This window comes from Panthera leo, chromosome A2 (assembly GCF_018350215.1).
Source record: "Panthera leo isolate Ple1 chromosome A2, P.leo_Ple1_pat1.1, whole genome shotgun sequence".
Taxonomy (NCBI): Eukaryota; Metazoa; Chordata; class Mammalia; order Carnivora; family Felidae; genus Panthera; species Panthera leo.
The window spans coordinates 53,309,543-53,322,510 of record NC_056680.1 but is presented as its reverse complement, the minus strand read 5'-3'; the positions used below and the strand labels follow the sequence as shown (position 1 = coordinate 53,322,510).

The following is a 12,968-nucleotide window of genomic DNA, read 5'->3' as shown; positions in this document are numbered from 1 at the left end:
TCAGACACAGAGGCACTGCATTTTTAGAAGTGTGACTGCTTCTAGTAAGCACTTTTTCTGGTAAAATGTGATAGAGTACATATCTGTTACATGTCACTCTTTTCATATGGGTGCTTAAAACAAAATAAAAAAAAAACTAAGTAATACAATAAAGGGGCTTAACGCCTTTCTTGAACAAAGATATTTTAAAGACATACTGAATAGTTACAGAGATTCTTTGAAATCCTATCATACAGATAAGCATTTAAGCAAATTATTTTGTAATTTCTTATTATGTGCCAATATATTATTATGGGGTCTAAAATTAAAATAACTAAATGCAGAAATATGTCAATAATTTCAACAAATGGCTCTTGCTACTGAATGGACCCCAGCAGGTAGGGCAACCAGGTATGTTCCTATAAATCCTTAAATTGCTGAAAACACATAATCAGAATTAAGGAAAGAAATAGCAGCAGGTCAAAAGGCAGAAACTGCATTCTGTTCTACTTTAATTGGTAATAAGAAAGTACAGAATAGGGGTGCCTGGGTGGCTCAATGGGCCAAGCATCTTACTCTTGATTTAAGCTAAAGTCATGATCTCACAGTCACGAGATGGAGCCCTGCATCCAGTGTGGAGCCTGTTAAGATTCTCTCTCTCCCTATGCCCCTTCCCTGTTTATACTCTCATGCTCTCTCTCAAAAAAAAAAAAAAAAAAAAAAAGTACAGGTTAAGCAATAAGGATATGCATATCTGTAAAGCAACAAATAAAAACATTTTCAAGACACATTTCCAACAATGCACCCTCAAAAAAAATTACTATGTACTAGGAAACAATCATCCTGATGGCAAAATGTAACACTTGTACAGTATTATACAGTATAATGGAATGGCTTCCACTTAAATCCCACCCTTTTAAAAAATGACTTGGATTTGGCCAGTGAATGGAGCACTGATCAGGGTGTTCTGGTGACTTTTACCTTGAGTAGGATGGAATAAACCACTTGTCCTCTGTCCACTTTGATTTCATTTGGAGAAGATAAAAATTTAAGGCAAAAATTCTAATAATACCTTAAAGCTATATATTACTGTAAGGATGTCCTAAGCCCTTTATATATTTGAACTTATTCGATCCTCACAACAAACATCTCCCACTTAACAGATAAAGGAATTGCGATCTCAAGTTTTAAGAAAGTGCTAATTAACAGAAGAGGAAATATTACAACCCATGATTTGGCTAAATCAACTCCCAAAACAGCAATGTTCTCTCGAATTACATAGTTAGCGTTCTTCTAAAGCATAGCTGGAGGTCAGTATTGGTAAAAAGTTGATGATTAAATATGTCTATAGTAAAGAGACTGGCTACCTCAGTAGGAAGAGCATAGGGCTGTTGATCTCTGGGTCATAAGTTCAAGCCCCACATTGGGTCAAATACTTAAAAATAAAAATCTTCAAAAAATAATACAAATAAAAATAAACATCTACGTGTAGTAGGAAAAATCGTCTTCATTGTTTGTATGTAATTATTATAATACTTTCTGAATGGTACACCTTATATTTCCAATGAAACCAGCAAAAAATGTTTCATGGTTTAATAGTCATGCTAGATTTCTCTTCATATTCAAAATAGGTTGCTAAAAGAATTAGTTCTTGTCAATTATATTTATACGTCAGTGGTTACTTCTGGACACAAAAAAGTGCTCTCATCTGGAAGAAGTTCAACAGCACATTGTTAATACTCTACTCCTACAAAATAATTTTAAGGCTCCATGGGAATTTAGATTTGCACAAGTTATTAGGATGTGACCTTTCCCTTAGATTTCTTATTTTAGGATTGACTTAACATGGTATTTCCCCAGTGGGAGCTGTTGTACTTCCTTCGCAGATAAGAAAAATAGCAATCACAAATTATAGTGAGTAAACTTAGGAAAACATATATTTCTGTGATGCAGATGAAACCAGAATCATAAAAGTAGAGCCTGCACTACATATTCCTTGAGTTTGAGAGGAAAGCCATGTGGCTTGCTAACAAAAGAAAACAAAAGTCATGCCATTTTGGTATTTCCCTGAAATTTATACTTAATTGTTTTTTGTCCCAGCTACCAAGTCTTATGACTTTTAAAGATTATTAAAGATGTTTACGTCACTAAATTTCCTACGTCCTGTCTACTGAGAGTATAAAAGGTTAAAAATATCAAACTTTTAGTAATTTAAATGATTTCAGATCACAGGATCTGGACTGAAGGACAAGGAGTTCATCAGTACAAAGAAAAAATTGAACAAAATGAGAGAGATCACAGTTACTTCATGTTCCACAGAATAATAGTGGCTTCCAATGATTGACCTCTAACTATATGACACTGTGGTAGAATTGAGACACATGATTTGTAACATGGGAGTTATTCAAAGTAGCCAAAGAATCAAGCATGCTATAGCTAGGACTCTCCAGCTCCTTCTTGGTATTTTTTTTAAAGGCAAACAAAACTGTGGAAGGGGAGATGATGAGGACATGTACAGTTTTCCTAATTACGTGCCAAAATCCATTTTATACAGTGCTAGTTGATGAAAAAATTAAAATTAAGAAATTACAAAAAGACTAAAATATTTTTCTCTTCTAAGAATGAAAGCATAGGATATAAGTGAAAATTAAGGAACTGTCAAAAGTAATTTTTTATATCCTCTCTTATCAGATATATTTGTACAGTAAGTTTTTTAAAAATTACTTAAGGACGCTGCTTCATTTAATTTATTATTCAAGAATCTCAAATAATCAATTCTACCATGTGTTCTGCAGTCTAACAAACTCTTAATTCAGAGTCTCTATATCACGAACTTTTTCTTTCAGGCTTAATTTTTAGGAATTAACCCTCAACATTTTACAGCTGCGACTAACATTTTTAAGTAAAGACAGTAGCCACGGTGGTTGACACACATTTTTTTCAGAAAATACTATGTAGCTTAGATAAAGTTAGGTTTCAAAACATTGTTTTCGAATGGAAAGAGAATATAGAAATCATTCACCACAAGTCCTTAATCGGGTAGACTTTGGGGGTCAGGGATAGCAATGTATTTATCAAATACTACATACACATATCAAAATATGTGTGTATATTAAGAACTAGAAGGCAACTTGTAGAATAGTTTGAATAACAATTTGAGATTACAGATAATTTTCTTCTTTAAATGATCCGTACTGTTATTACATTGCTTATTTGATATTAAAAAAACAATATACTGCACTGTAATTAAAAACTACAATCTCTGTTTCAGGTCATTAACTCTATCACTTAAACCCTCAAATTAAAGTTTAGAATGAAAAGCAAAGACAATCACCCCTAATCTTTTTCCTGTTCGTTGGAATACATTTTAACCATGTAATTTTGTACCTTAAAATTTTCTCTGTGTCTTTATTCTGAAGTAACTATTCCCCTCGAATATTCAAGGCACAAGTTTAGAATATTTGATTTAGATAAATCTTTTTTAAACAACTGATCTGTATCCATCTCTCCAGAAGTCCTACTTTGTAAAACCCACATTTTCAAAAGCAGTCATTCCTTTCTAACCAGCAACATGTGGACTTGAAGGACATTAAGGGACCTGCAACACAGTCTACATTTTATTTAAATTTGGCATAACCTCAGGAAATGATCTGCAACTCCCTGGAATTAAGTCGGTTTTTTCCTAACCCAAAACAAAACAAAACAAAAAGCACCAAAACCCCCATATTATTCTGATACCTAAACTTGGTGAAGCCCCTCACTCTCCACCCTCATTCTACTATCACACATACATATTTCTACAAACAGAAATCATTTAAATGTATACTTTGGAGGAAATACATTTCTGTTCATATTGCTGGTAATATGTCTCCAGAGCAATTTGAAATGCCTTAAATACTAATGATGAGAGACGAATACAGTTGCTCAAACCCCTTAACATAGAAACTCCTCTTCCAGCAATGTCCCCAAACAGCTATTTTTTTAAAAAGTGAAATACGTGCATGAAGACATTCACTATATGTAACGATACAGAATAGTAATTGTATAATAATAAAAAAACTTGAAACTACCTCAAAACTTGCTTAGTAAGTCATGTGGTACATGTATTATTGTGTTGCCACTATGACAAATCTGGAAGCCAGGTAGAAACAAAGAAAGATTTATATGATCTAACAGTAAAAGAAGCAAAAATGCCACATATACTATAATTACTAGTAAGTAAAAAATGTGAACACATTAATAAGATCTGGAAGAAACTATGCACAAATAAGAATGTCATCTTTTATTTAAAAATATTTTTTCAGTCATAAAAATGTCTTAGAAGAATTTAGTGTAAAATGAAACAAACCCCATAATCAAAATTCAAAAGCAGAAGCAATTTGTTCTAGTTCCTAATCTTATTTCTAAATGTACCACCTACCTGCCTCTTAGGTTTTAAAAGTAAACATTATCTCTGTTCCAATCCTGAAGCTCTGAATTCATACACAGCAGTATAGCTAGGCAGAGAGTTTATTTACAGAGGGCAGGACTGAACTTTGCATGTGAGCACATACAGAAGACGATAAAGATCGTTGTGTCCTATTAGTAATTTACAGAATTGTGATTTACTCCACCCAGTACACCTATAATTGAATTCCTCAGCCATAAAATCATTGGGACCAAACAAGCTCAGATATCTTTTATCTAAACCCTTTTTTCTCCCTTACCATCAGTTAACATATTTCTTATGAGGCTTTTCTTCTTTTTATAGATTCATTTGTCTTAGTTATAAATTAACCTCACAAGCAACTCTCCCTACCACCCAGCTCTGTTTCCTGTGTACCAGGATTCCTTTTACACACACAATTTATGATACAGGGGCCATTTAAACTGCCAGTTGGTAAATGATGCCCAAGGAATCATTTCTAGATTAATAATAAAATTAAAAACTCCTAAGAATAAATGCCCTCAAGCAGATATTCTCCTTACAGCTGGGCACCCTGGCAAAGAAGTAAAATGTTAACTGCAGAAAACCTGTTATTTCCTTTTGGTTTTTCAGAAAAATTGCGGTAAAATATACACAACATAAAAATTTACCATTTCAACCATTTTTAAATGTACAATTCGGTAGCACTGAGTACATTCACACTGTACTCCATCACCACCATCCATCTCTGGAACTTTTTCATCTCCCCAAACTGAAACTCTGTCCCCATTAAACACTAACTCCCATCCCTCCCTCCTCCCAGTCTCTGGCACCCACCACTCTACCTGCTGTCTCTATGAATTTGACTGCTCTAGGGACAAACGTCTGTTTTTTTCTTGTTCCACCTGAAGTGTGTAAAATAGTGTAGTTTTCTAAATTGGCTGAACACACAAAGAGATTTTCTGGCAAAAGTAAAAGACTTCAGGGAAGAATTCCTAATATTTAGCATTTAATTTTTTATGCCCAAATGCTTGGATGTGGACCAAACACTCATATTCAGATGCCAAAGTATGTACCTGCCCCTTACCTTTTGTCTTTCAAGAGGTTGGTCTTTCAATTTTAAATGGCTTTAGGTTTTTCTAAAGTTACACTGGTTTTCTAACCAAAGTTAATCCTACTATCGATTTCCTTTAAGAATCAAAGTTCCCTTAGTACTAGTTGTATTCACCGAATTCCCAGACATTTAACTTAAAAACGTGATCTTCCCTCATCTTCACCATTCCAATATAAGACTCCTAATTTTAAGTTCTTGTTCAGATGTTGCCTTGGGTAATGAAGATTGGTGGACCAAGAGGTTATTAATGAGATCTAAATGCTTTCACAGTTTGGGTTTGAAAATTCAAATCAGACACTGATTGTCACCAACTAAAAACTTTGCTAAGAGATGGTTCCCGAGAAGGCAGAGCCTTGTGGAATTTTCCCACTCACAGGTCTTCCAGGGGACTGAAAGTAACTGGCTGAAGTATTAAGTGGAAATCAAACTTGTGGAGATGGGGACTGCAGTGTGTATGGACAGGATTAAGAAACACAGCTCAAGGAGTTATCCTTGATGAAAAGAAGGCCCCTGCTTCTCTCTGTTCTAAGATCTGCAAACAAACAGAAACTCACCCTATAAATCAATGAAAATCTACTAAGAATGATTATTTAGGGACTCCAGTGTGACTTTTTTTCAAAGTTTATTTATATATTTTGTGAGAGACGGAGACAGCACGAGTAGGGGAGGGGCAGAAAGAGAGAGAGGGAGAGAGAGAATCCTGAGCAGGCTCCATGCTGCCAGTGCAGAGCCTGATGCAGGGTTCGAACTCATGAAACTCTGAGAGCATGACCTGAGCTGAAACCAAGAGCTGTATACTTAACCAACTGAGCCATCCAGGTGCCCCTCCAGTGTGACTTTTAAAGAACTTTTTATTTTGAAATAATCTGAGGCTTACAGAAAAGTGGCAAAGATAGAGAGCTCCCATGTACATTTCACCTACCTTCCCCTACTGCTAACATATTACAACCACAGTACAGTGATCTAAACTAATAAACTGGGGCACCTGGGTGGCTCAGTTGTTAAGCGCCTGACTTTGGCTCAGGTCACGATCTCATGGCTAGTGGATTCGAGCCCCATGTTGGGTTCTGCGCTGACAGCTCAGAGCCTGGAGCCTGATTCTGATTCTGTGTCTCCCTCTCTCTCTCTCTCTCTCCACCCTCCCTCTCTCTCTCTCCAAAATAAATAAATATTTCTAAAAAACTAATAAATTAATGTTGTCACAATACTATAAACTACTTTATTTGGACTTCATCAGTTTTCCCACTAATGTCCCTTCTCAGTTCCAGGATCCATTCCAGGACCCCACATAGCATTTAGTTGCCATGTCTTCTTTTTCTCCAGATCTGGGTAGTTCTTCAGTCTTTCTTCTTTTAAACAACTTTGTTGAGGTATAAGTGATATAGAAAAACTGTACATATTTAACTGCACATTTATTTGTTCAATAATCTACCTGTATCAATATGGAATCACATATGTATATTTTATTTGGGGAGCTATAATTCAATAGTATAGCTATTTAGTTGCTCAAATTATTTCAGCTTTGGCCATCTGGAGCTGGAAAATTTTGAGCAATAAAATAAATATCTGTAGTATCATATTTTAACCCCCCAAATAAAATACATGAGTATTGGATATTGAAATTACTTTCTCCTTTGTGAGTAGGGATCATGGTTGCATGGCCTACAGGGAACCAGGCAAGATATTACTTTTTTTTAATCTCAATTTAATTGTAAATATCATAGGAACCTAAAATAATATACTTGTACTGAGACTTATTTCTAAGGATCTAAGTTATTTTTCAACTTCTAGGTCACTCTTCTATCTTTGTTTTGTCTGTGACAAATACATTACTGGGTTCTCCTTCAACTGACTGGTAAATTATATAGTAGAAGGTAATTCTGATAGCCAAAATAAAATCCCTCTAAGAAATTTTACAATAAAATACTATGAAGAATTTGCATGTTCTTTTAAAAAAATACTTTAAAAATACCAATTTAATAAGTAAAATAAATTTTAATATGAATTTAGAATAAAATAATAAATTCTGCATTTACCTACCGTGGAAGGGTGACTCTTGTTTGAGAAAATGACCTTCTTGTACACTGTGGCTTAAAGTTGATGTCTTTCAAATCTGAATAATTAAAACAAAAAAAACACAAAACTTTTGATATACATATACTCAAAGTTTTCAGACAACCTATGCTGCCAAAATGTACAAGCACAAATACATTTATTTTCTCTGTTGTATTTCATTCTGAATGTTTGTTTTCCCTTATTTTTATATTCTCTAGAAGTAACCAACAGACTACCAACAGACTCACTGTAAATCACACAGGGCTGGAGAATATTCTTAAAGAGACATGTATTAGATTCATTTCACCTACTTTCCTACTCTGTCACTGATCAGGAGTTAAGGTCCTTTATCTCATTCATCTTTTTTAAAAATTTTTTTAAAGTTTATTTATTTTTGAGAGAGAGAGAGAGAAAGAGAGAGCACACATGAGCAGGGGAGGGGCAGAGAGAGAGAGGGAGACACAGAATCTGAAGCAGGCTCCAGGCTCTGAGCTGTCAGCACAGAGCCCGACGCGGAGCTTGAACTCACAAACTGCGAGATCGTGACCAGAGCCAAAGTCGGATGCCTAACCAACTGAGCCACTCAGGCGCCCCTACTCATTCATCTTTTATGTCAAATTAATAATGACACTTACATTATTGGACAGACTTTAGAAAAACTAGATCTTAAAAGGATTAATAACCTCAAAAGACAGGTGTTTGATAAAGGTTAGAGACAGCAAAGATGCTATTTATTGAAATATAGAACTTCATTTTAGATGGCACATGGCTGTTACATGGTTACAGTAAAATTATAGGCATGTGTCACAATCATTTAGGGACAGAAGATGCAGCACATTCCACGTGGAGATTTTTAAAAGGAAAACCCAGAGAGTAGAGTATTCAAGTAAATGTGCCAAAGGTCTCAGGATTCATATCCCTGGTTCTTATGAAGGGCGCAGGGATTCTAGAATAGCTGTACATTCCATAAAGACAAAATAGCATCTAGTTCCAAAGCCTTATCATCATGGCCTTAAATGCCCCAACATCCAGACCTGATGAACTGCACAGTCTAATCGATACAGAATTCTAAATTTTTTTTTAATTCTACACCTTTGTAAGCTTGGAACTTGCAAAAACTATTCTATTACTTGATACATAACATAAAAATAGTGGATCATGAGTATAAAGTGTTATCCCATTTTGTTATTTCTAACTTGAAATATAAACTATAGCCAATGTATTTTGTTTGTTGCTCTAGCATTATTTAATACTTCTTGTTGGGAACTGAAAATTTCTTAATGCAGACTCAACATTAATAACAACTGTTTGTTTTCAGAATGGGAAATATTCTTCTATGGAAAAATCTGATTTGTTAGTGTTTCATTTCTGTATGTTTTGTTTTCTGACTGATTACAAACCTATATGAGAGCAATTTACATAAATGCTCTCTGATTTGTTAGTCAAAACCGAAGGAGTACCCACACCAAAACTATTCATTACATATAACATGTATAACACATGAGAAATAACTTTACCTATAATGGGTTACCACTTTGACATTTTTTTACACTTAATTCAACTAAAAATTCAACTGAGGCGCCTGGGTGGCTCAGACGGTTAAGGGTTTGACTTCGGCTCAGGTCACAATCTCACAGTTGGTGGGTTTGAGTCCCGTGTAGGGCTCTGTGCTGACAACTCAGAGGCTGGAACCTGCTTCAGATTCTGTCTCTCTCTCTCTCTCTCTCTCTCTCTGCCCCCCCCCCCACTCATATTCTGTTTCTCTCTGTCTCAAAAATAAACATTAAATTTTTTTTTTACAATTCAACTAACTATATGGGGAAAAAAAGGAAAGAATATTAATAAAGAAAAATTTGAAAAAATCTCCATCTGAAAAATTAAAGAATGTTGATTCCAGATTAAGGTAAATCATACTAGCAATGCTTGACACTGGTCTCAATTTCCCTTTGACATATATATGAATTCATAAAGAAGTAGACAAGAACAAAGTAAACTGCCATGTGTTCCTAGCTTGTGGCCCTAAGAGTTGGATCAAAGAGAAAATTGGGCCAGCTCCTGCAGCTTTCAGAGGCAGACAGGTTTCCATAACCTCCCCCAGGAACCCCTCCTATAACTGAGATCAGTAATCTCCTTCCTGAACACATTCAGAATTGCATTGTACCATACACTGAAGGTGTAGTTTCCAAACATAAACTACAGTAGGGAAGAAACAAGATCCATTTGGGGGGTAATGCATACCAAGGATCTTCCACATTCTCCACCTGGTCAGTTAATTACAGATTGGTTTATACTCATTAGATTGTAAATCCTTCTACTCATCCCTATAAACCAGAGAACCAAGACTGTGAAAACAGCAGACAAACCCCTTACATTTCAAGAGAACCCACATTCAATAGGGGCTGTTCATATCTACTCATCCAACTTTTTAGGTTCTACTAAAAATCCTCATGCAGATGTAAATAGATAATAACTTGGGCCAAAGGGCAATTTAATCAGACTAATTTGTCTGAAATGGTATAAACGGCAAAAGCTGACTTTTGAAACAACTTTCAGAAAACAGAAAAATAATTAACAATGAAAACCATCAAAAACTTATCAAAGAATTACTTCCCAAAAAGCTCTGGGACTAGATAATTTTCTAGATTATTTTTTTGTAACTTTCAAGGAAGAGATCATTCATTTTCTTGTGACAAAATTGAATGAATAAAAACATATACAAACTTGTGGTCAAATTACTTTTTCAAAAAGAGCGTAATATTGATATTAAAAGGGTGCCTGGGTAGCTCAGTCAGTTGAGCATCCAACTTCAGCTTAAGTCATGATCTCATGGTCTGTCTGTGGGTTCGAGCCCTGTGTCAGGCTCTGTGCTGATAGCTCAGAGCCTGGAGCGTGCTTCAGATTCTGTGTCTCCCTCTCCCTCTTCTCCTCCCCCACTTGTGTTCTATCAAAAATAAATATTAAATAATTTTTTAAAGAAAAAAAAGTAGTGAAAAACAAAGAGAAAAATACCAGTCCCACTTATTAATACTGATTTAAAATTATAAATAAAATGCTAATGAGCAAATCCAATCATATACTAAAGGAACAAACCACCATAATCAGGTTGGATTTACCTCAGGTAAAGATTTACCATCAGAATATCAATTAAATAACATGTCACAGCACTAGGTCATATTTTAAAAGAAATGAGATGATTATCTCAAACAACGCAAAAAATACTCAATAAAATTCAACATCCATTCTTGACATTGTTCCTTTAGAAAACTAAGAACCTTTAATAATGGGGATATTTATCTCACTCAGACTTACAACCAGTATCATCTTATTTGTGAAATATAATGACATTTCCCAAAATGTGTTCTGTAGGTAGCCAGTTCTTTAAGACTTTCCAACAGAAAAGTTCTACCATAAAAAAATTTGCACGTGTTACTCCTTTTTTTTGGAGATTAACTTATTAATCTCCAAAAGTGCATAAGAATTGAAAAAAAAACAGTAATAATCTGCCTTAACTCCTCAAACTTATTTGAACATGTTTCTTCACTTTCTATTATTTCACTTCTCAATCCACTTTGCTACTGACACTTAAGCAAAATTTACAAGTTGTTTCCTTCTTGCTAAATTCATTAGTCTCAATTTTCAATTCTATTTATCCAAAGTTGCTCTGGTGTTTGAAACAAGTGGTTCTCCTTCAGGGAAAAATGCTCTGATTTGCAGTATTTGCCAATTTCGGTGGTATAAATACTTCCACCGTGACTGAGTTCATGCTACCAACATGACGTCACTGAGCATGGAGATGGAAAGAACAGGCGAAGTGACACACGCTATACAGCATTTCTACCATACGGATATAATGAATGTATAATGTATAATGTATACAATGTATAATGTATACATGATTAGGAAGGATCAACAGTGTATAATGATTAGGAAGTGATGCCTGTGGTGTTTATTATGTTTGTTTTTTGTTTTTGTTTTTATTAAAAGATTTTTTAAATTATATATAGAGAGCACAAGCTGGGAAGAGGGGCAGAGGGAGAGAGAGTCCCAAGCAGGCTCTACACTCAGTACAGAGCCTGATGGGGGGCTCAATTCCATGACCCTGGGATCATGACCTGAGCCAAAATCAGAGTCAGGTGCTCAACCAACTGAACCACCCAGGTGCCCCATACCTTTGTTGTGTTTTTTTTTTAACATAACTTGTTTAAGAGCAAGTATACACCACTGTATTTTAAATAATGGTTGTGGATAATAACTGGCTTACAAAAATCTTAAAATTTTAACAGCTGACTCTCACAAGCCAGTCTGAGCTGGCTCTAGCACGCTGGTGTTCTATAGTATTTGATATTTGGTCCATCCTTTATCACTGAAACTGTCTCCTTCTTTAGCTGCCTGAAGACCAGTTTCTCCTAGTTCTCATCTGGTCATATGACTACTACTAGGGTGGCTTTTCTTGGTACCTCTTCTTTCTGAGTGTTTCTATTTTATGTGTCCTGAAAGTTCCTTCTTGGCTCACCCTTTTCCATAAACACATCTGCTTGCTTATAGCTCCTCCATCTTTATCTGTAACCACAACTGTTCTCTCAAGAGTTCTAAATTTGTATTTCCAACTTTTTTTTGGACACTGCTACCTGAGATCCTTCAGGAACCTCAAACTCAACACCACCCAAACTAACAATCCATCTTCTCCCTCTAAAGAATGAAAGAAACACAACTCAACTCATAATTGGGCCACTCCTCGTTCCCTGTAAGATTAAAAGGAATTCCATTCTTTACTCAGGTATTTCAAAATATGTTACAGAAGATTCAGTTCATAATCACAAGCCACGCTTCTCATATCCCTTTTCCCTACTTCCCTTCAATTTTTTTCACACACTGCACTCTCCAAAATGTCTCCTTCACCTAAACCCCTCCTCCTCAACATTTTCTCCATTCCCAGCCCAGTAAATCCATAATCTCTCCGTCTTCCTCCCCTTTTCCAGCACTTTAAGATGCCCTCCAGCTTTTCATACCCGGTTCATTTCTACTCATTCTCCAGCAATTCCTCACAAAAACTAGGAAATGACCTTCCTTGCAAGATCAACTTTTCTAAGGGTAAAGGAACAGGGTGTTGTACTATCAAAAGAAAATTCCCTTTGGTGGACTGGGAGGAAACTGAAAGTATATGAACTTACCCAAATGACTAATTTTTATCCCATCAAACCAAATCTTTCACTAAATTCCCCCTAAATGCTGGCTGATTCCATTTACAGTCCAGACTCAAGAAGGGCCAATTATATTCTTCCTTAGACGTTCACAACAGTCATATAAAACTTCCTATTAAATTTGCCTTTTGATCCTGAGATGACAAAAAAAGACTTTTGCGTAAGAGACTCAACAGGTAGAGGAAAATGGAAATGAACAATCTCTTAACAGTGG

General features: G+C 35.4%; 1 protein-coding gene across 5 annotated transcripts in view; it reads right to left on the bottom strand.

Moving 5' to 3' along the window:
- PPARG (peroxisome proliferator activated receptor gamma) overlaps window positions 1–12,968 on the bottom strand; it is a 134,512-nt gene that overhangs the window by 102,780 nt on the left and 18,764 nt on the right. For 3 of the 5 annotated variants that reach the window (XM_042911077.1, XM_042911089.1, XM_042911082.1), the window contains exon 2: window positions 7,539–7,611. The gene's annotated coding sequence lies outside the window, so the exon portion shown is untranslated. Of the gene's footprint in view, window positions 1–7,534; window positions 7,612–8,188; window positions 8,208–12,968 lie in introns of those variants that run through there. The other 2 variants (XM_042911096.1, XM_042911103.1) reach the window with 2 other exon arrangements.